At 41.1% G+C, this 22,580-nt stretch overlaps 1 long non-coding RNA gene across 1 annotated transcript in view; it reads left to right on the forward strand.

Moving 5' to 3' along the window:
* Nucleotides 1–22,342, forward strand: part of LOC128684791 (uncharacterized) — a 209,532-nt gene extending 187,190 nt beyond the window's left edge. The window contains exon 4 of the long non-coding RNA XR_011394160.1: nucleotides 22,245–22,342. This is a non-coding gene — a long non-coding RNA (uncharacterized lncRNA). The remainder of the gene's footprint in view (nucleotides 1–22,244) is intronic.
* The last annotated feature ends 238 nt before the right edge of the window (nucleotides 22,343–22,580 follow it).

A 22,580-nucleotide genomic window follows, 5' to 3' on the forward strand; every position in this document is an offset into this window, starting at 1 on the left:
ACCAGGGAAAGGCGTGAAGAGGCTATTGAACGAAATGAACTCGTCAAAAAAAAAACGAGAGACAGTGTCATTATGAGTTTTCAAATGAGTAAAAGACCCAGTCCAAATTGCGTCTGATAATCTACAGCGAGTCAGTGGCAGGTACCAGAACGAATGATATAAATAAATCTAATCTCGGTTATTAAAAGTGAAGGCAAACAACTCTGAACTGCACATCACCGTTTTTTGCACGCATTTTTATTTAAGTTGGAGAAGATTATCATGAGAGAGGAGGAGCATCTTGAGAGATGCGGTTTTATAAGATCCAGTCAGCAGGGATTTATAGTCGGTAAATCCTGTCGCTTAAACTTGCTGTAGTTCTACAAGAGAGTAATAGACAGATAAAACATATAAATAGTGAATGAATGGATGTTCCAGGATTGCGAGAAGGTATTTAACACGGTACTCTATAAGAGACTGATTAATATTCCAGGAGGGCGAAGCTGGACAAGTGGATACACAAAATGATCAGTAAAGACATCGGAATAGTTTGTATATGTAAATAATACAAACCTGATAATCTTGTGTAACCATGTGTGTGTACTCGGTTGTGGTTGCATGGGTCACTTCATAGCTCCCGGCCCCGCCTCTTCACTGGTCGTTACTAGGTCCACTCTCTCCCTGAACCATGAGCCTTATCATACCTCTTCTTAAAGCTATGTATGGTTCCTGCCTCCACATCATCTCCAGATTGTTCCACTTCCTGACAACTCTGTGACTGAAGAAATACATCTTAACATCCTTGTGACTCATCTGAGTCTTCAACTTCCAATTGTGGCTCCTTGTTGCTGTGTCCCATCTCTGGAACATCCTGTCTTTGTCCACCTTGCCAGTGCCTCTCAGAATTTTATATGTCGTTATCATGTGTGTGTTTGTGTACTCGCCTAGTTGTACTCATATAGTTGTGGTTGCAGGAGTCGAGTCATAGCTCCTGGCCCCGCCTCTTCACTGGTCGCTACTAGGCCACTCTCCCTGAACCATAAGCTTTATCATACCTCTGTTTAAAGCTATGTATGGATCCTGCCTCCACTACATCGCTTCCCAAACTATTCCAATTCCTGACTACTCTGTGACTGAAAAAACACTTCCTAACATCCCTGTGATTCATCTGTGTCCCCTTGTTGCCGTGTCCCATCTCTGGAACATCCTGTCTTTGTCCACCTTGTCAATTCCTCTCAGTATTTTATGTCGTTATCATGTACCCCCTCTCTCTCCTGTGCGTGTGTGTGTGCGCGCGCGCGCGTGTGTGTGTGTGTGTGTGTGTGTGTGTGTGTGTGTGTGTGTGTGTGTGTGCGCGCGCGTGTGTGCGTGTGTGTGCGCGTGTGTGTGCGCGCGTGCGTGCGTGTGTGTGTGTGTGTGTGTGTGTGTGTGTGTGTGTGTGTGTGTGTGTGTGTGAGCGCGCGCGTGCGCGCGCCCTCCCTCCGTCCCTCCCTCCATCCACACCTGCCCTCCCTCCCTCCCTCCCTCCACACCTGCCCTCCAAACCTTAAAACCTTCACACCTTTCTTTTTTTTTCTGTACCTTCTGGCCTGTTCTTTAATTTCTTTTTATTTTTTTTTACATCCATCACTTTGCTTCCTATTCATTTAGTGTAGTTCTTATTCCCTACCAATGGTTCTGAAAGTGTGGCTGGTACCCCGGGGGTACACCGTCATACACACGTTGTCTCCCACACACACATGGTCTCCCTCACACACACGTGGTCTTTACATTCTTTCTCCGCCTGCCACCTGGTGGTTGCTACCTGCCCTTTCTGGGTCTGAGGCGCCAATTGTTGTGTGAAGCTGTGGTGGAGTGAGATGTTGTTGGGGGAGAGATGGAAGTGTTGACGAAGAGTTGATGAGGTCAGGGATGTGGTGTTGGAGTGGTGGTGATAGTGATACCACCACTACCACCACCATCACTACTGCTCCACAGCTCAGCCTGGTACGTTAGGTGACTCCCAGGTCATATGGCTGTATAGACAGCAAGTTATCAGTGAGCTGCAAGACTACTGCAACCTACTGGATCCTTCTCGAACCTTATTAGAACCCACTGTAACCCTATAAGAACCCTCTCGAACCCACTGGAACGCTATTAGAACCCACTGAAAGATACGAATCATCATGTATATAATTTAAACCTTATTATTAAAAAGCAAGATAGTCCAGTATCACACTTCACATAATGTGCCTTAATTCTGGCTTGAAGAATTGGAGTTACCCTTGTCCCCCAGGTCAAACAGCATTACTTCCCAGTTCTTATGCAATGTTTCTCACACACACACACACACACACACACACACACACACACACACACACACCACAGAACAGCAGGAGGCCAAGGCAAGAGTACGACGAGAGCAATAGAGCGATGGTTGACACACTGGCTAGAGTGGCCAGAAGAGCTCATGCATGCAGGGCAAAGCTCTTGATCATGGGTGACTTTAACCACAAGGAGATCGATTGGGAGAACTTGGACCCGCATGGGGGCCAAGATACATGGAGGGCTAAGATGATGGAGGTGGTACTGGAAAACTTCATGTACCAACACGTAAGGGACACTACAAGAGAGAGAGGAGAGGATGAACCAGCAAGGCTAGACTTAGTATTCACCTTGAGTAGTGCAGATATCGAGGACATCACATATGAAAGACCCCTTGGGGCCAGTGACCATGTGGTTTTAAGCTTCGAATACACAGTAGAGCTACAAGTGGAGGGAGAAGCAGGAAGGCCAGGACGAATGAAGCCAAACTACAAGAAAGGGGACTACACAGGAATGAGGAACTACCTGAACGGGGTTCAGTGGGACAGAGAACTGGCAGGGAAGCCAGTTAATGAGATGATGGAATGTGTAGCAACAAAATGCAAGGAGGCTGAGGAGAGGTTTGTACCCAAGGGTAACAGGAATAATGAAAAAGCCAGGATGAGCCCATGGTTTACCCAAAGGTGCAGGGAGGCAAAAACCAAGTGTGCTAGGGAATGGAAGAAATATAGAAGGCAAAGGACCCAGGAGAATAAGGAGAGCAGTCGTAGAGCCAGAAACGAATATGCACAGATAAGAAGGGAGGCCCAAAGACAATATGAAAATGGCATAGCAGCGAAAGCCAAATCTGACCTGAAACTGTTGTACAGCCACATCAGGAGGAAAATAACAGTCAAGGACCAGGTAATCAGGCTAAGGAAGGAAGGAAGGAGGAGAGACAACAAGAAATGACCGAGAAGTATGTGAGGAACTCGACAAGAGATTCAAAGAAGTGTTCACAGAGGAGACAAAAGGGGCTCCAGAAAGACGGAGAGGTGGGGCACACCACCATGTGCTGGACACAGTGCACACAACCGAGGAAGAAGTGAAGAGGCTTCTGAGTGAGCTAGATACCTCTAAGGCAATGGGGCCAGATAACATCTCCCCATGGGTATTGAGAGAGGGAGCAGAGGCGCTATGTGTACCCCTAACAATATTCAATACATCTATTGAAACAGGGAGATTGCCTGAGGCATGGAAGACAGCAAATGTAGTCCCAATCTTTAAAAAAGGAGACAGACATGAAACATTAAACTACAGACCAGTGTCACTGACATGTACAGTATGCAAAATCATGGAGAAGATTATCAGGAGAAGAGTGGTGGAACACCTAGAAAGGAATGATCTCATCAACAGCAGCCAACATGGTTTCAGGGACGGGAAATCCTGTGTCACAAACCTATTGGAGTTCTATGACATGGTGACAGCAGTAAGACAAGAGAGGGAGGGGTGGGTGGATTGCATATTCTTGGACTACAAGAAGGCGTTTGACAGTTCCACACAAGAGATTGGTGCAAAAACTGGAGGACCAAGCAGGGATAACAGGGAAGGCACTACAATGGATCAGGGAATACTTGTCAGGAAGACAGCAGCGAGTCATGGTACGTGGCGAGGTGTCAGTGGGCACATGTGACCAGCGGGGTCCCACAGGGGTCAGTCCTAGGACCAGTGCTGTTTCTGGTATTTGTGAACGACATGACGGAAGAAATAGACTCTGAGGTGTCCCTGTTTGCAGATGACGTGAAGTTGATGAGAAGAATTCACTCGATCGAAGACCAGGCAGAACTACAAAGGGATCTGGACAGGCTGCAGACCTGGTCCAGCAATTGGCTCCTGGAGTTCAATCCCACCAAGTGCAAAGTCATGAAGAATGGGGAAGGGCAAAGAAGACCGCAGACGGAGTACAGTCTGGGGGGGCCAGAGACTACAAACCTCACTCAAGGAAAAAGATCTTGGGGTGAGTATAACGCACATCTCCTGAAGCGCACATCAATCAAATAACTGTTGCAGCATATGGGCGCCTAGCAAACCTCAGAACAGCATTCCGACATCTTAATAAGGAATCGTTCAGGACCCTGTACACCGTGTACGTTAGGCCCATATTGGAATATGCGGCACCAGTTTGGAACCCACACCTAGCTAAGAGGTATGTCCTACGAAGAGAGGTTAAAGGAAATCAACCTGACGACACTGGAGGACAGGAGAGATAGGGGGGACATGATAACGACATACAAAATACTGAGAGGAATTGACAAGGTGGACAAAGACAGGATGTTCCAGAGATTGGACACAGTAACAAGGGGACACAGTTGGAAGCTGAAGACACAGATGAATCACAGGGATGTTAGGAAGTATTTCTTCAGCCACAGAGTAGTCAGTAAGTGGAATAGTTTGGGAAGCGATGTAGTGGAGGCAGGATCCATACATAGCTTTAAGCAGAGGTATGATAAAGCTCACGGCTCAGGGAGAGTGACCTAGTAGCGATCAGTGAAGAGGCGGGGCCAGGAGCTCGGACTCGACCCCCGCAACCTCAACTAGGTGAGTACAACTAGGTGAGTACGTGTGTGTGTGTGTGTGTGTGTGTGTGTGTGTGTGTGTGTGTGTGTGTGTGTGTGTGTGTGTGTGTGTGTGTGTGCGTGCGCGTGAGTGCGCGCGTGTATATATATATATATATATATATATATATATATATATATATAATCCGAATAGGTGGAAATAAATGGTATAAAATACCGACACAATGGAAATATAAACACACATGCAGTATAATGTGATCCTTTATTGACAACGTTTCGCCCACACCGTGGGCTTTATCAAGTCACAAACAGATCTGTTTGTGACTTGATAAAGCCCACTGTGTGGGCGAAACGTTGTCAATAAAGGATCACATTATACTGCATATGTTACCTGGAGGTTATTCCGGGGATCAACGCCCCCGCGGCCCGGTCCATGACCAGGCCTCCCGGTGGATCAGGGCCTGATCAACTAGGCTGTTACTGCTGGCCGCACGCAGTCCAACGTACGATAAACAGCCCGGCTGATCCGGCACTGACTTTAGGTATCTGTCCAGCTCTCTCTTGAAGGCAGCCAGGGGTTTATTGGCAATTCCCCTAATGCTTGATGGGAGGCTGTTGAACAGTCTTGGGCCTCGGACACTTATGATGTTTTCCCTTAGTGTACCAATGGCGCCCCTACTTTTAATTGGGGGCATTTTGCATCGCCTGCCCAGTCTTTTACTTTCGTAGGGAGTGATTTCTGTGTGTAGATTTGGGACTATTCCTTCCAAGATTTTCCAAGTGTAGATTATGATATATCTCTCCCTCCTGCGTTCCAACGAGTACAAGTCAAGTGCTTCCAAGCATTCCCAGTAGTTAAGGTGCTTGACAGAACTTATACGTGCAGTAAAGGATCTCTGTACACTCTCTAGATCTGCGATTTCACCTGCTTTGAATGGGGATGTTAATGTACAGCAGTATTCCAGCCTAGAGAGAACAAGTGATTTGGAAAGGATCATCATTGGCTTGGCATCTCTCGTTTTGAACGTTCTCATTATCCATCCTATCATTTTCTTTGCACTTGTGATCGTGGCACTGTTGTGATCCTTGAAAGTGAGATCCTCAGACATTACTACTCCCAGGTCCCCTTACATTATTTTTCCGCTCGATTGTATGGCCAGAGTCTGTAGTATACTTTGTTCTAGTTATTATCTCCTCCAGTTTTCCATAACGGAGTAGTTGGAATTTGTCCTCATTGAACATCATATCGTTTTCCGTTGCCCACTGGAAAACTTTGTTTATATCTTCTTGGAGGTTAACAGTGTCCTCAGCAGATGACAGCCTCATGCAGATCCTAGTATCATCCGCAAAGGATGATACGATGCTGTGGTGTATATCTCTGTCTGTGTCTGATATGATGACGAGGAATAAGACGGGGGCGAGTACTGTGCCTTGTGGAACAGAGCTCTTCACTATGGCAACCTCCGATTTAACTGTGTTGACCACTACTCTGTGTTCGATTTGTTAGGAAGTTGAAGGTCCATCTCTCCACTTTCCCAGTTATTCCTTTAGCACGTATTCTGTGGCCTTAACAAGACCACAAGTAGTCTCCCCTCCCCCTTGGTCCGTATCCAAGCTTGGGGGACGGTACATCACACCTAAGATTAATTTTTCATGCCCCTCTGAAAATTCTACCCAGACAGTGTGTGTGTTATTTCAGACTTTATACCCGTTTTTATGCAGTAATTCAAGTCATCTCGGATATACAGTGCCACCCCACCCACATTTCCGATGCTTCTATCTACAATTTAAAACCTTGCATGTGATATTCAGCAGGCATTTTCCGAATTTTCGGTTATGGCAAATACGTCAGTGTTACCCACACTTGCAACTAATTTTAACTCGTTCTTCATATTGCTACAACTATTATAAATTTAGATACCCTCCTTTCTCTTTTTCCTTCCTGCTCATTTCTGTTCTTTCATTATCCACATTACTGTCCTTGTCTGCTGGTGCCACTTGCTTTCCAATATCCATCAATAATTTTACCTAATTCTGCCTATACCTGGTTTCCCTAAAACTCACAATATCACTACACTGAGATTACATTGCTTTCTCACCAACTACTACTAGTTTAAAGCCCTAACAGCCACCTCCACTGCATTGGCCAGTGCCTCCACTCCAGACCTAGATAAGCGAACCTCATCCCTGGCATACATGTCATTTCTGCCACCGAAGAGGTCCCAGTTGTCTATGAATGTTGACATCAAATTCCCTAGACAACCATTCATTTCTAATTCCTTTATTCAGCAAAATTTCCACATATCACAGGTCCCCTCCCCTTCCTAATTCTGTCTATCACTGACCTATACCTGCTAATCAGGCCCTCACTCCACTGGGGTTAAAGGAACCCAATGGAAATAAGTCACACAGACTTTTTTGTTTATCTTAGGTTCTTGTGAAGGAAAAGTTCAATGTAGAAGTATGGAAATTATGAATGTATGGTAATGGTTGTTGGCAGGCTGCTAGTTAAGGCACATGGTGTGTCTAGCTCCCTCTATCCCCACCCTCCTCTTTTCACCCGGTGGAAGGTGATGTGTGAATCTCCAACCAATGGAGAAATCACTTGACTAGCTTTAAGTATGCATTCCACTCCGGTACTGTTTATTTTATTTCTTTGTCCTCCCTGGTTGAGTTCCCTTAAGTTCTTTTGATAGGACGTACCCCTAAGCTCCAGGACTAGTCTTGTTGCAAACTTTTGCATTTCCTTCAGGTGTGGGTTCCACACTGGTGCTACATACTCCAATATGAACCTGACGTACACGGTGTATAGTGTCGTGAATGACTCCTTACTTAGATGTCGAAACGCAATTCTTATTTTTGCCTGGCGTCCATTGGCGTCCATATGCTACAGCAGTTATTTTGCTGATGGGCGCCTCAGATGCGCTCTGTATGATGCTCACCTCAAGATCATTTTCCTTGAGTGAGTTTTGCAGAATTTGAACCCCCCTGGCTGTACTCCGTCTATGGTCTTCTTTGCTACTCCCCAAGCTTCATGACTTTGCACTTGGTGGGGGTCAAACTCCAGGAGCCACTTGTCGGACCAGGCTTGCAGCCTGGCCCTCGTTTGCTTGTATTCGCCTCACACACACAAACATGTGTGTCAACTCTCGGGAACGACAGTCACAATGCTATTACGTCACTACCTTAACATAATAATTTTATACAGTGTTTGACCTTGCTCTTGTAGTTTAATGTACAGTAAGTGCTGGAGAGTGTGTAATCTGTCGCCATTATCAGCGAAGAATAGAGATGAGGCAGTGGTAGTAGTGGTGGTGGCGGTAGTGATGGTGGTGGTGGTAGTAGTGGTGATGGTGGTAGTGGTGATGGTGGTAGCAATAGTGTTGACAACCCACTTGGGTCACCTACCACCTCCCTTACCTCACCCCCCAAAAACTCTCTCCGCCACCCTAACACAGGCCCATCCTACACCCTCATAGACATGCCATTCTCCACCTTAAGGTCGGATAATGCTGGTGCTAAACCCTGAAATTCTTCACTAGCAGATCTGGACACGTGTTTTTACTTGGGTGGGAATTATAGCATCCCCTGTGGAGTCTGAAACACTGCCAGGGACCATCTACACACAGGGAGCCTTCAAGACGGCGCTAGTAGAGTTGATTATCCTCTAGTCATTGTGATGAGTTACGTCCTTATTGCAGGCCACAGGTAACAACTTTTCTCTCATGGGGGGGGGGATGTAACCAGAGGTTTTCTATATACATTATGTTAATGATGTGAGTTAGGTCTGTATCAGTTATAATTTGTACTTGGAGAAATGAAGATTATTATTATTATTATTGTTTATTTAATGAAGGGATTCTCAAAACTCGCTAACTCCTCCTATTCATAATTTTCTCGTTTAGTATCCTCTATCTTCTCCCTTTTTCTTCCTCCTTGGTCGTTTCTCTAACGTTTGCTTCCTGTTGTAGCCCAGTGGTAGTTCTTTCTGTTCACACCGAAAGCACCCAGGTCGAACCATGGTGAGGTAAGACGTATGGGCAAGTCTAACACCTGTTGTTCCCCTAACCTAGCAGTAAATAGGTACCTAAAAGTTAGTCGACTGGATAATTAGACACATGTGCAACATCTGGATATCTTCATTGTAGACGTTTCGTCATCCAGTGGCTTTATCAATACAAATTCAAGGACTTAATTGGAAGACATAGAACTATATACAAAAGATGGGGTAATCAGTCCCTCAGTCCTGGTGTTGGTGATGAGGACGGTAGTGGTGAAGACTCTTCACGACTTCGGTACTCATCACCAACTCCAAGGCTGAGGGACTGATTACCCCATCTTCTGTATATAGTTCTACTGTCTTCCAATTAAGTCCTTGAATTTGTATTGATAAAGCCACTGGATGACGAAACGTCTACAATGAAGATATCCAGATGTTGCACATGTGTATAATTCTCCATCTTGTCGGTATTCGACTTCGGTACTCATCACCAACTCCAAGGCTGAGGGACTGATTACCCCATCTTCTGTATATAGTTCTACTGTCTTCCAATTAAGTCCTTGAATTTGTATTGATAAAGCCACTGGATGACGAAACGTCTACAATGAAGATATCCAGATGTTGCACATGTGTATAATTCTCCATCTTGTCGGTATTGTATACCATACATGTGCAGTTAGACAATTATTGCGACCGGCATCACTAAGCAAGTCTTACAAACAATCCCAGCGAGAAATAGCCACACTCCTTGGCTCTTATGGCTAATCATTAAGTAAGATAAGAGTTCTGATTTTTAACCCGGAGGGTTAGCTACCCAGGATAACCCAAGAAAGTCACTAACCTTTATCATAAGTGAGAGTGAAGCAATCAGTGTGTGGGAGAGCTTCATTATAAGAAAGTGAAAGCTGACAGGTGGGCTGGATCAGGAGGCTGGTTCTTTGTGGAGTATACAATAGTTTTTGTGTCGAGGAGAACACAGCAGGAGCCAGGCTCCTGGGGCGCCTACACTCGCCACCACCTGTATACTCTAGTGTAGCAACCTCACTGCTCTCTACAATATGTTGTACATCTTTAGCTAATTCCAGCGTTTTCATAACACGCACAATTTGTTTTTTTGATCATTACGGCCGTCTTCCACCGTCTCTCTATCACCCTCTTGCCAGAGGGGCGCCGATACTGAAGTTCAAAACTACAACATATATCCACCACTCCTGCAGAAAGCAGGCACTGTCCTTTCACCTCCAGGACTCAAGTCCGTCTAACTCGTTTCTTTGAATCCCTTCGTAAATGTTGCTTTCCTCACACTCCAACAGCTCAAGTCATAAAAAACCATTTGCCTCCATACCTATCTAACAAACGCATGCTTGCTGGAAGTCTAAGCTCCTTGCAAACAAAACCTTCTTTACCCCCTTCCTCCGTTTCCTAGGACAACCCCTACCCAGCCTTCCTTCCACTACAGATTTAAATGCTCTCTCCCCCCCCCCAAGTCATTTTATTTTGTTCAATCCTTTCTAAATGTCCGAACCACCTCAACAACCCCTCCTCATCCCTCTGGATAATACTTTTAGTAACCCAGCACTTCCTAATCTCTAGGTTACGGATTCTCTGCATAAAATTCACACAACACATTGCCCTCAGCCATGACATGTCCACTGCACCCATCCTTCTCCTTGTTGCAACATTCACAACCTATGCTTCACACCTATATAAGGGCGCTGGTACCACTGTACTCTCACACCTTCCCCTTCTTGATTCCATGGATGTTCATTGTCTTCACGGACTCCTCAATGCACCACTCTCCTTTTTCCCTCTTCATTTCTAGGGTTCACCTAATCTTTCTTATAACCATTTGCTGACAAGTCCACTCCCAAATATCTGAAAGCATTCACTTCTTCTATATTTCCTGCCTCCAATCTGATATCCAATCTTTCATTGGTGTCTCGTAGCTCGATCGCTAGCGCACTCAACTCCGGAGTTCGAATCTCCGGTACGGCTGGAAAACATTAGGTACGTGTTTCCATAAGACACCTGCTGTCCCTGTTCACCCATCAGTATAAAATGGATACCTGGGTGTTAGTCGACTGGTGTGGGTCGCATCCTGGGACAAAACTGACCTAATTTGCTTGAAATGCTCTGCATAACAATGGGCTTTCTATATAATAGTATGTCATTGATGTCAGCTAGGACTGTATACCTTGTACATGTACTTGTAGAAATAAAGATATTAGCTAAATTTTTTGTCATCCTCATCACCTTAATTTTTCCAATGCTAACTTTTAATTTCCTTCTTTTACATACCCTTCCAAATTTGTCCACTAACCTCTGCAACTTCTCTTCAGAATCTCCCAAAAGCACAGTGTCATCAGCAAAAAGCATCTGTGACAACACTCACTTTGTGTTAGATTCTCGTTTTCCAATCCCACACCTCTCGCCAACACCCCTGTATTTACTTCACTTATAACCCTATATAAATTTATATTGAACAACCATGGCCGCATTACGCATCCCTGTCTAAGGCCTACTTTTACTGGAAAATAATCTCCCTCTCTCCTATATACCCTAACCTGAGCCTTACTATTTTTGTAAAAACTCTTAACTGCTTTCAGTAACCTACTACCTACTCCATTCACTTGCAACATCTGCCACATTGCCCTCCTATCCATCCTATCATATGTCTTTTCTAAATCCATAAATTCAACGAAAACTTCTTTACCTATACTGTTCACTTATATGCTTCACTGTAAACACTTGGTCTACACATCTCCTACCCTTTCTAAAGCCTCCTTGTTCATCTGCGATCCTACTCTCCGTCTTACCCTTAATTCTTTCAATAATAACTCGACCATACTCCTTATAACGTATACTCAACAGACTTATCCCCTTATAATTCTTAAGAGTCTAAGGGATGGGTGCACTACGGATATATGTTTGGTCACGGTAATGGTGCTAAATATCAGTTTGCAACAAATGCATTTGAGCTCCATTACCCTTTAGTGGCGCTGATTTACCTACCTTTTTTTTTTTTTTTTACTACAAATGAACCCTTGCCATATACTGATGATTATGATTGTTCAAAGAAAATAGGCCTTCATTTTATTTGTCAACGCGAGGTCACTTTTCCCAGAATATCAGAGACTAGGATTATAGCAATCAAGACTAGAGCGGCAGTTATTTTCATCTCTGAATCCTAGTTAGATGACACCGTGACTGACGACGAAGTTAAAATAGATAAGATAGAAATAGACAAGGTGCTGGGGTACGTGCTTACGTAAGAAATGACTTAACCTACAACCCAAGACCCGATTTGTATGACAAACTGGAGATTCTGTGGTTTGAGGTGTTGCTGCCCAAGATCAAACCCATCCTAGTAGGAACTAGTTACGGCCCCCATCCCCCGCCACCCACCCATGTTCAGTCATCGGAAGACTTTTCGAGAGTCGTCCAGCATTGAGCACAGCTAGGAGACTTCAGTATGTTATCAACAGCAGGTATAAGCAAATTCTGGGATTAAATAGTTACACTCGACTAATTAATGTACCAACCTGGATCACGCAGTTCTCATCCACCATACTCGACCACAAACTTTGTAACTGCTTTGATAACATTACTAAGTCAGGCGTCATTACCACAGGTCGTTAGGTAAGACACATATGCAACAGTTAGGTATCTTTATTTCAAAACGTTTCGCCTACACAGTAGGCTTTTTCAGTCGAGTACAGAAAAGTTGATAGAAGCAGAAGAGACTTGAAGATGATGTAATCAGTCCATCACCCTTGAAGTTTTGAGGTGGTCAGTCCCTCAGTCTGGAGAAGAGTATTGTTCCATAGTCTGAAACAATATGGCGTTATATAAGGCTCCATCCTGTCACTTCAACTCCACATTGTTTCAGACTATGGAACAATACTCTTCTCCAGACTGAGGGACTGACCACCTCAAAACTTCAAGGGTGATGGACTGATTACATCGTCTTCAAGTCTCTTCTGCTTCTATCAACTTTTCTGTACTCGACTGAAGAAGCCTACTGTGTAGGCGAAACGTTTTGAAATAAAGATACCTAACTGTTGCATATGTGTCTTACCTAACAACCTGTCGGTATTTTATACCATTTGAATACCACAGGTCTTAATGATTATTTCATCATTTATTGCACCAGGAACATCATTAGGGAACGGATAGGCCTACACAGGACAAAAATGAGATCAACCAGAAACTACAGTAAATAAATACTGGTAAATAGGCTACACAATTGTGACTGGACAGTAATAACAAGTTGCATGGACGTTAATGATGCCTGGGGGAAAAATCAAAACAATGTTCACTACCATCCTTGATAATAATGTATCAGTTAAAGAGGTTAGGATTAAACCAAGAACTGAACCCTGGATGACTGTTGAGATATTAGATAATATGAAATTCAGGGATAAGTTGCTAAAAAGATTTGAAACACACAGGATATTGCAGCGCTAAATGAATTCCAATGGGTGAAAAAACAGAGACTTGTAAAAGTAGCAAAGGCAAGGCACTATTGCTCAAAAATCGAAGAGTATAAGAATAGCTATGGTGCTCAGAAATTACCTCATCTTCTGTACATCTACTATCTTCAAGTTATGTCAAATTTGTATTGATAAAGCAATGGCTAAATAAAGATACCCAGATGTTGCTGGGTATAAGAATATAGAAAGCTCTGGCAACAACTACAACAACTGGGGTATAGCCATAAACCCCTAGATAGATCTAACATAGTACTAAAATATATCGGTAACGAGGAATGCCATAAAACAACTAAAGTGGCAAATTGTTGCATCAACACTAGTAAGTAAACTGCCAGTTGCATCGAATACCTTTAACACAGACTCCATTAAGTTTAAAAGTTACTACACTAATAAAGGCGTCGCCCCAAACAGTTGCCAAGTAGTAGGTGTATCTTATGACTTTGTGCAAAAAGAACTAAGCAAGCTAACCCAACTAAAAGCACCGGTCCAGATAACATCCCGTCTAAGTTCCTAAAATTTGTCCATCACCACTAATACTGTACCGGAGGAGTTCAAGGAGGCCAGAGTTACTCCCATCTTCAAGAAAAATAGTAGGTCTGATGTCAGCAACTATAGACCAGTTAATATACTCAGTGTGAAGTCGAAAATTCTAGAGAAGGCGGTGCACTGTTAAGTAGTTAAGCATCTTGATGACAAAAACATTCTCCATAGTTACCAACCAGGTTATTTAGGAGATCTTACTAGACCGACATCTCCCTAATTAATCTGATAGACTACCTGAAATGTCGCTAGGGAATCTCATAGACTTGCAAAGTCCTTCGATACAGTCGATCATAATGTATTATGTAAGAAACTACAAGCTATTGGCATAGGATCTGTAGGTTGGTTTAAGTCCTACCTGACCAACAGGAAACAAACTGTCAAGATCAGCAACACATAATCCACATAATCAGAACCCGTGCCATTAGCATGTGGGGTTAACCAAGGTTGCAGTCTGGGTCCCTTATTGTTCCTATGTTATGTGAATGACATGCCCATCAGTGTCAGTATGTGGAAAATTACATTTATCTGAATGTATCATTATGTACATAACAGTAAATGAACAAAGATAATTATTATCAGTTAGACAAGTAGGAATTTGACACCTAGGTCGCAAAAAATGTCCCCCTTCGATACCTACCACTGTCATATCCAAAAGTTGCTCTGGACCTATTAATTACAAATAAAATGTAAATACACCAGGAATTCTGGTAAATATATAAGTTTGTGGACTGTATATTAAAATTAATAAATGATATATATATATATATATATATATATATTATATATATATATATATATATATATATATATATATATATATATATATATTTATATAACAGAAGGAGAATACATCTTAATCATAACACTCACCAATTTGACTGGAGATTAATGTGTCATGTACAGGACCTCCCCTTTTGCCTATATTTATGAAAAATTTACTGGCCAGAATTTAAACATAAATTAGACAGCTTATCTGAGGTTCCTGGAGTTGTCCTGTCCTGTCGCCTGATACTCAAATTATGCAGGAATGCACATCCTACAATTTAGGGTCCTATTTGAGAGGTGTCAGCCCAAATTTAACCTCTAGAGCACGAAAAATTCTTCCCATTACTAATGTCTGTTACTCAATTCAAAAACAAAAATGGCGACTCTTCTGCGCAGGCGCAGATTCCCATTTTCGATAACATAATTTTTATTAAATACAGTATGGCCATCTATATACATATAACTACTGTATTTCTGGAAAATATATACAGGATTTTCCACACTGCGGCCGGGCAGAGTTCGTTGCTAAATGACTCAAATTGCTCATTTGGCAATGGTGGAGGACCTAGGTACATATAGGATCTGGCATCCACACGGCGACATATTACACAAGATTTAATCACCCTTTTTACACTTTGTCATCCTTGTGGAATCCAGAAAGTTTCCCTAATACAATTTAAGGTATCTTGTACCCCACCATGCATTACATTTTTATGGGCATTTAGTACAATTAAATTTGTTAGATGATGAGTTTTTGGCAGTAAGATAGAGTGTTTAGCATAATCACCCAATTCAGCATTTTGTAACCTACCTCTGCACCTAATTACATTGTTCTCTAAATACAGTCCCAATTTCTCTCTTAAGGAACCTTTCACAATTTTTCTTTCCATCATCAATTTAATCTCATTTCCATAGATTTCTTCTTGTACCCTCTTTATCCAATATTCAAGAGGATGTGAAAACTTATGTGAGATATTCATCTTGTTTAGAAATTTAAACACCAACTTAGTTACATTGATTAGTTTGGGTAAAGAAGAATACCTATTTATATCAATGGCTACGGAAGGACAAACTGTTGGAGTGGTGGTCACGGTAATTTCAATAGGAGCAATATACGCCTTTTGTAGAGGCCAATTAGCTTTATTTACCAACCAGCTCAGTCCTTTAAACCATGATACAGCATTTACAAATTTAGCATAAGATAAACCTCGAGACAAGAAATCAGCTGGATTCTCCTCACCAGATATATGATTAAATGTTAACATATGCTGACCCAAACTATTATACTTCCCTTGCATCTGATTAATTTCAGCGACTCTGTTTTGTACGTACACAATTTTACTGTTTCCATTACGAATCCATTGTAAGGATACCTCATTATCAGACCAAATTACAGTGTCACTAATATTTATCTCCTGCAACTTATTTCTTATATAATTAGCTAATTTGACACCTACATAAATGGCTGTTAATCCCAACTGAGGCAAGGTACGTGATTTAATTGGAGACACTTTAGCCTTCGACATAACAAGAGAAATAACACTATTACATTGAAGGTAAGCAACTGCTCCATATGCCAATTTTGAAGCATCACAAAAAATGTGGAGTACATTTTTCCCATTTGAATTGGTCACCTGGCATGGGAACTCCAACATTGGAATTTTCTCGTAATCACCAATTAATTCATCCCACCTGTTAATGAATTCCTCAGGTAGAATTTCATCCCAAGCACCTTTAAGTTTCCATGCTTCCTGTATTAATAATTTCCCTCTTATAGTAAGGGGTGACACTAAACCTAGTGGATCAAAACATTTGGAAACTTCAGCAAGCAAGACTCTTTTAGTTAATTTATCGGGCATACTGTAATTATTAGGTTTTAACATTAACAAATCTCTCTCAGTATCCCAAGTTAAACCTAATACATTACTACATTTTGGCACTTCATCTCCAGGGAAATCTTTACTTATTTTGTCCTTTAATTTGGAGGAATTACTATACTATTCCATTCCCTCAGAGGCATATTTGCACTTTGCATTATTTTATTAGCCTCTCCATAAGTCATTAACAGTTCTTCTTCAGTTGATGTCACACCCAGGAAATTGTCCACATAAAATTGTTTGCTCATTACTTTACTCAGTGGACTTCCCATACGTTTAAGGTGTGCATTTATCGTCGCTTGAAGTAGGAACGGACTGGATGTAGCACCAAATACGCTCCTAAAGCGAAAGGTTTACAGAGGGCTAAGTGGGTCACTAGGATTCTCAGGCCATAAGAAGCGGGTACAATCCCGGTCAGCCTCTTGTAAACCCACTCTTAGGAAAGCTTTACTTATGTCAGCCGTAAAAGCATTCTTCACCCTGAAATTTAATAAGATATCTCCTAATTTTTCCGTCAGCGACGGACCTGTCATCAAACAGTCATTTAAACTAGGTACAGTTTTGTTACTCCTGGCACTACAATTAAACACAATCTTAGAATCCTTCTTCACTCCGTGATGTGGCAAATAGTGACCATAAATTTTGGCTTGCTCAGGAGGTACCTCTTCTATAAATTTATTAATTAATTGTTCAGCAATTATATCGTTATAGGCAGTTAATTCTGGTGTCTTACTCAGTTCGCGGAGCTGAGCCTTTAACTGTCCATATGCCATTCTGTAATTAGTGGGCAATTCTGGATGGCTCAGTCTCCACGGAAGTCGTACCCAGTATTGTCCAGATTCAAATTTTACATCTCTCAGGTATTGCTCCTGAGTAAAAGAATCGTCTGGACTTTCTTCATTTACATTTATTCCAATGCTGTCTAATTCCCACAATTTATGCACTGGCTCAACACCATCCTATATGGAAGAATTATACTGGGGCACGACTTCATGAGTAAGACACACAGTTATGGTATTTGTAGTTTCCTCTAGTCATGAATTATTATTACGAGGAATCTTACCATACATTACATGGCCTCCTGCAGTCTTTAAAAGGGTGACACCACATTTCTTTACCATACCCTTTACAAAGGAGGCATAATAGTCACTACCTATCAAAATATTTATTGGGCCTACAGAATCATCACTTACACCAGAAGGTGCTAAATTTACATTATGTGAGAGTCTTTCTGTAGCTTTACTAAGCCCTACTGTAGATATTTTCTCTGGCTGGAAGTCTACAATTACTGCATTAACACGTTTTTTCTCATTGCCCAGCCTGACAGTTACATAAACAGTGTCATACAATTGAGACCTTTTATCCGAGAGAAAACCAGATAATTTTAAAGTTGTGGGATCTCCCATCTGTACTTTCATACCATCAAGACATTTACGTTTTATGAAAGTACGCTGGGATCCCTGGTCCAATAATGCATTTACATTTTTTGATTTATGCCTTTTATCATCAATTTTTACCTGTAACACAGGTAAGGCTACTTCAGCAAAACCATCATTATTAACATTAGCAGCAATTTTTACATTAGCCACTGTTGTGTCAGGATTGTCAACATTATCATTATTATCAACATTATCATACAGACCCTTACACATGACTGTATGGTGTCTTCCTTTGTGACATTGATAACAGAAGTTTAATTTGGCATAATAATCCTTTACATTGTGATTACCTAAACACCTGTTAATTCTGTCAAGTTCCTCCAATCTTTCAACTTTATCATTCCATGAATTGTATGCAATGCAATTCTTAGAAAAATGAGTACCCTTGCAGAAAAGACAATCTCTCCTTCCTTTGACTGGTTTCTTATTAACTGGGCTACTCTTAGGAGGGTACTTATTCTTCTTACCTTGTGGAGAATCATTATTTCTGATTCCTGCTAATTGATATGTACTTATGCAACTATTTTTAGGAAATGAATTTTGATTATTACCATTGAGATAATTTTTCCCTTTGTGAAACTAGACAGATACCTCAGAGTTATTATGTGTTGCATCTTTAAAATGAGTTAGTTGGCTGGTCTGCAACTGAACAATTAATTCTTGTAGACCTAGTCTTATTTCCTCCAGACCAAAATAACCCTTGTGATATTTGTTGGAGAGCCATTCAAGTATTTTAAAGTTTAATTTATTCTGTGCCATGGCACTCAATAACCAGTCTGATTCCTTAAGCTTATATTTATTACTTAAAGTTTTGAGAGTGCTCTCCAGTTTAACTCTAAACTGCTGTAAACCTTTGTAAGTATGATCTGGAGATTTTAAATTAATAATGATATTCACTAGATCCAGCCTACTTTATTCTATATTACCATAAGTGACCTTCAACAAGTCAACTGCTTCCTTGTAAGAGTCATCTACATTAGGAAAGGCTTGTATGAGTCTTACCTGTCCTTCGAGGTAAAATAATTTAGTTACACAGGCAAGGTCACGCCTGTCATGCACAGCTGTTTTAAAAATTGACCAAAATTCCTCCCAATTTTCTCCAGGACTAAACACAGGTAAACATAATTCTGGGAGTTTTGGCAAAGACATATTATTTGTTGGAGCAAACTGACCAACTGCCTGGTTTATACATTTTAATTTATTCAAGGCCTGACTTTTACAAGTCTTTTCTCTAATTCATAATGCTGATTAATCATAAGATCTACTTCAGTCTCATCTACACAGTTTACTAATAAATCTCCTTCATATTTGTTGTAATATAATTTGTATGAATCATATTTATTACCTAAAGCATCTAAATACAATTTTAAATCATCAGTATTCACAGTTTCTTGATTCATTAATTCCAAACATTTATTGTATGCTTTTGTTACATGCCTTTTTCTAGCTTGCAGTGATGCTTTTTTTGCTCTATATTCCATATGTTTGTCTTCTATATTAATTTCCTCATTTTCAGCCATGATGTAATGTATTAAATTCAACTTAATAACACTGATTATGTACTAAGTTATGCACATTAATATAATCTTTAGCCACCCTTGAGCTTAGCTTATCAAAATTAATATTGTAATAATTATAATCCACTACACATTAAGTAAATTTGTGAACTTAACCTCCACCTCCTTCTGTCATTTCACATATAATTATTAAGTAATTAACTAATTAATGACTTCACTAATTACCTCCGGTTCAAGAAGGACCAACGGGCAAATTAAATGTGAAAAATTACATTTATCTGAATGTATCATTATGTACACAACAGTAAATGAACAAAGATTATTATTTATGAGTTAGACAAGTAGGAATTTGGGACACCTAGGTCGCAAAAAATGTCCCCCTTCGATACCTACCACTGTCATATCCACAAGTTGCTCTGGACCTTTTAATTATAAATGAAAGATACATCACCAGGAATTCTGGTAAATATATAAATTTGTGGACTATATTAAAATTAATAAATTATAAATATATATAAATATATATATATATATATATATATATATATATATATATATATATATATATATATATATATATACACACCTTTATATAACAGAAGGAGAATATATCTTAATCATAACACTCACCAATTTGACTGGAGATTAATGTGTCATGTACAGGACCTCCCCTTTTGCCTACATTAATGAAAAATTTACTGGCCAGAATTTAAACATAAATTAGACAGCTTATCTGAGGTTCCTGGAGTTGTCCTGTCCTGTCGCCTGATACTCAAATTATGCAGGAATGCACATCCAACAATTTAGACTCCTATTTGAGAGGTGTCAGCCCAAATTTAACCTCTAGAGCACGAAAAATTCTTCCCATTACTAATGTCTGTTACTCGATTCAAAAACAAAAATGGCGACTCTTCTGCGCAGGCGCAGCTTCCCATTTTCGATAACATAATTTTTATTAAATACAGTATGGCCATCTATATACATATAACTACTGTATTTCTGGAAAATATGTACAGTATTTTCCACAAAGTATAAGCTTCTGTTGTATGCAGATGAGTGCTCTGTTAGGGTCAGGCAAAGGCCCACAAGATTTAGCTAATATACTACCACCAGAACTAGAGTCCTGCAGCAAATGGTTAGTAGGCAAAGTATAGTTACACGACTCACGAAATCGTAATGACACGATTGCAAACAAACCATACCACGGGCAGGGATAGAACTGCTTCTGCCTGGAGTTTTATGATTCGCTGATCGCGGGTTCTATCCCCACCCGTGGCATGATTTATAGTTACACCTCGGAAAAAACGGAAGCCATACTCTTTGGCACGAAAAGGTAAATAATTTTAATGCTCAGTGCAGTGAGGAACCCATCACTTCAGTTCCCTCAATGAAATATCTGAGAATCCCCTTTGAGCCATGCATGTAGTAAAGAAAACGATTGCCAGACAGAAGTTCCTCTGGAGTTTACCTGGAGAGAGTTCCGGGGGTCAACACCCCCGCGGCCCGGTCTGTGACCAGGCCTCCTGTAACAGACAGTGACTACAGAGGCTCGCACGAATCGATTATTCATCCCGGACCTGGGTCCAAGAGAGCATGTAGGCCAGGATGAATTACAACTGGATATGATGAATATTGAAGACAGAGTAAAACAAATGATGTTAAATCACTTCTATAAAATTGCTCACAAACAATGTTCAGAATATCTTGTTGCCAAGTTTGTCAAGGCTGGGAACCAAAGCATTCATGGTACTAGGGGGAGAGAGCACAACTTTGTAGTACCCACAGTTAGTGGCCAGGCTTCAAACACATTTTATTGTACAGCAATAAAGAAGCAGAACAGACTGCCTGCACATGTCAAAGCCAGTCATAGCATGAGCCAGTTCAAGAAGAGAGCCAAAAGGTATCTAATGAATGTAGCTACAGAAAGGGAGGAGAGTAGTTTCTTATATAGCTAACATACGTGTATCTATTATTGTGATCTGATCCTATCTTTAATATTAATATAACTCTACCTTATTGCTAGTGTATATCCTTTTATTATTTATATAATGAGCTATTACAAGGACCCCAATGGAAATCAGTCACTGACTTTTTTGGGTTTTCCTAGGTAATCTACACATATGCTGCTGTGTATGATAATCTATGTAACTATATATGTGTTAGGTAAGACACATGTGCAACAGTTAGGTATCTTTATTTCGAAACGTTTCGCCTACACAGTAGGCTTCTTCAGTCGAGTACAGAAAAGTTGATAGAAGCAGAAGATACTTGAAGACGATGTAATCAGTCCATCACCCTTAAAGTTTTGAGGTGGTCAGTCCCTCAGTCTGGAGAAGAGTATTGTTCCATAGTCTGAAACAATATAAGGCTCCATCCTGTCACTTCAACTCCTCAATGTTTCAGACTATGGAACAATGCTCTTCTCCAGACTGAGGGACTGACCACCTCAAAACTTTAAGGGTGATGGACTGATTACATCGTCTTCAAGTATCTTCTGCTTCTATCAACTTTTCTGTACTCGACTGAAGAAGCCTACTGTGTAGGCGAAACGTTTCGAAATAAAGATACCTAACTGTTGCATGCGTGTCTTACCTAACAACCTGTCGGTATTTTATACCACTTTAATGTTCAACTATTTATGTGTACCTATACTTGAATAAACTTTATTCCCCTTTACCTTTATAAAAAGGAACTATACATGCTCTCTGCCAGTCCCTAGGTGCCTTCCCATTTCCAAAACCTTATCCACACCTGCTTTTAACACACACATAGGCACGAAATAAAACTCTTGGAGCAGAGAGAGGACCTAGTAGCAACTAGCGAAGAGACGGAGTCAGGAGCTGTGAACGACCCCTGAAACTACAAATAGGTGAGTACACATACTATATATAAAAGTTATAAGGGCGCTCAGATATCTTTACACTCATGTTGTACACTGTACATTTGTGATAAACAGTATACAAATACGACGCGATGACTGATGTACTGAAGGCATCGACCCCAGGCTGAGGGACTGATTACCTCACACTCCTCTCTCTTTACACCGTTCTTCTTTACATTGGACTGATGAAGCCACTGTGTGGCGATACGTTTCCTCACTAAAGATTC

This window comes from Cherax quadricarinatus, chromosome 5, assembly GCF_038502225.1.
Source record: "Cherax quadricarinatus isolate ZL_2023a chromosome 5, ASM3850222v1, whole genome shotgun sequence".
NCBI lineage: Eukaryota > Metazoa > Arthropoda > Malacostraca > Decapoda > Parastacidae > Cherax > Cherax quadricarinatus.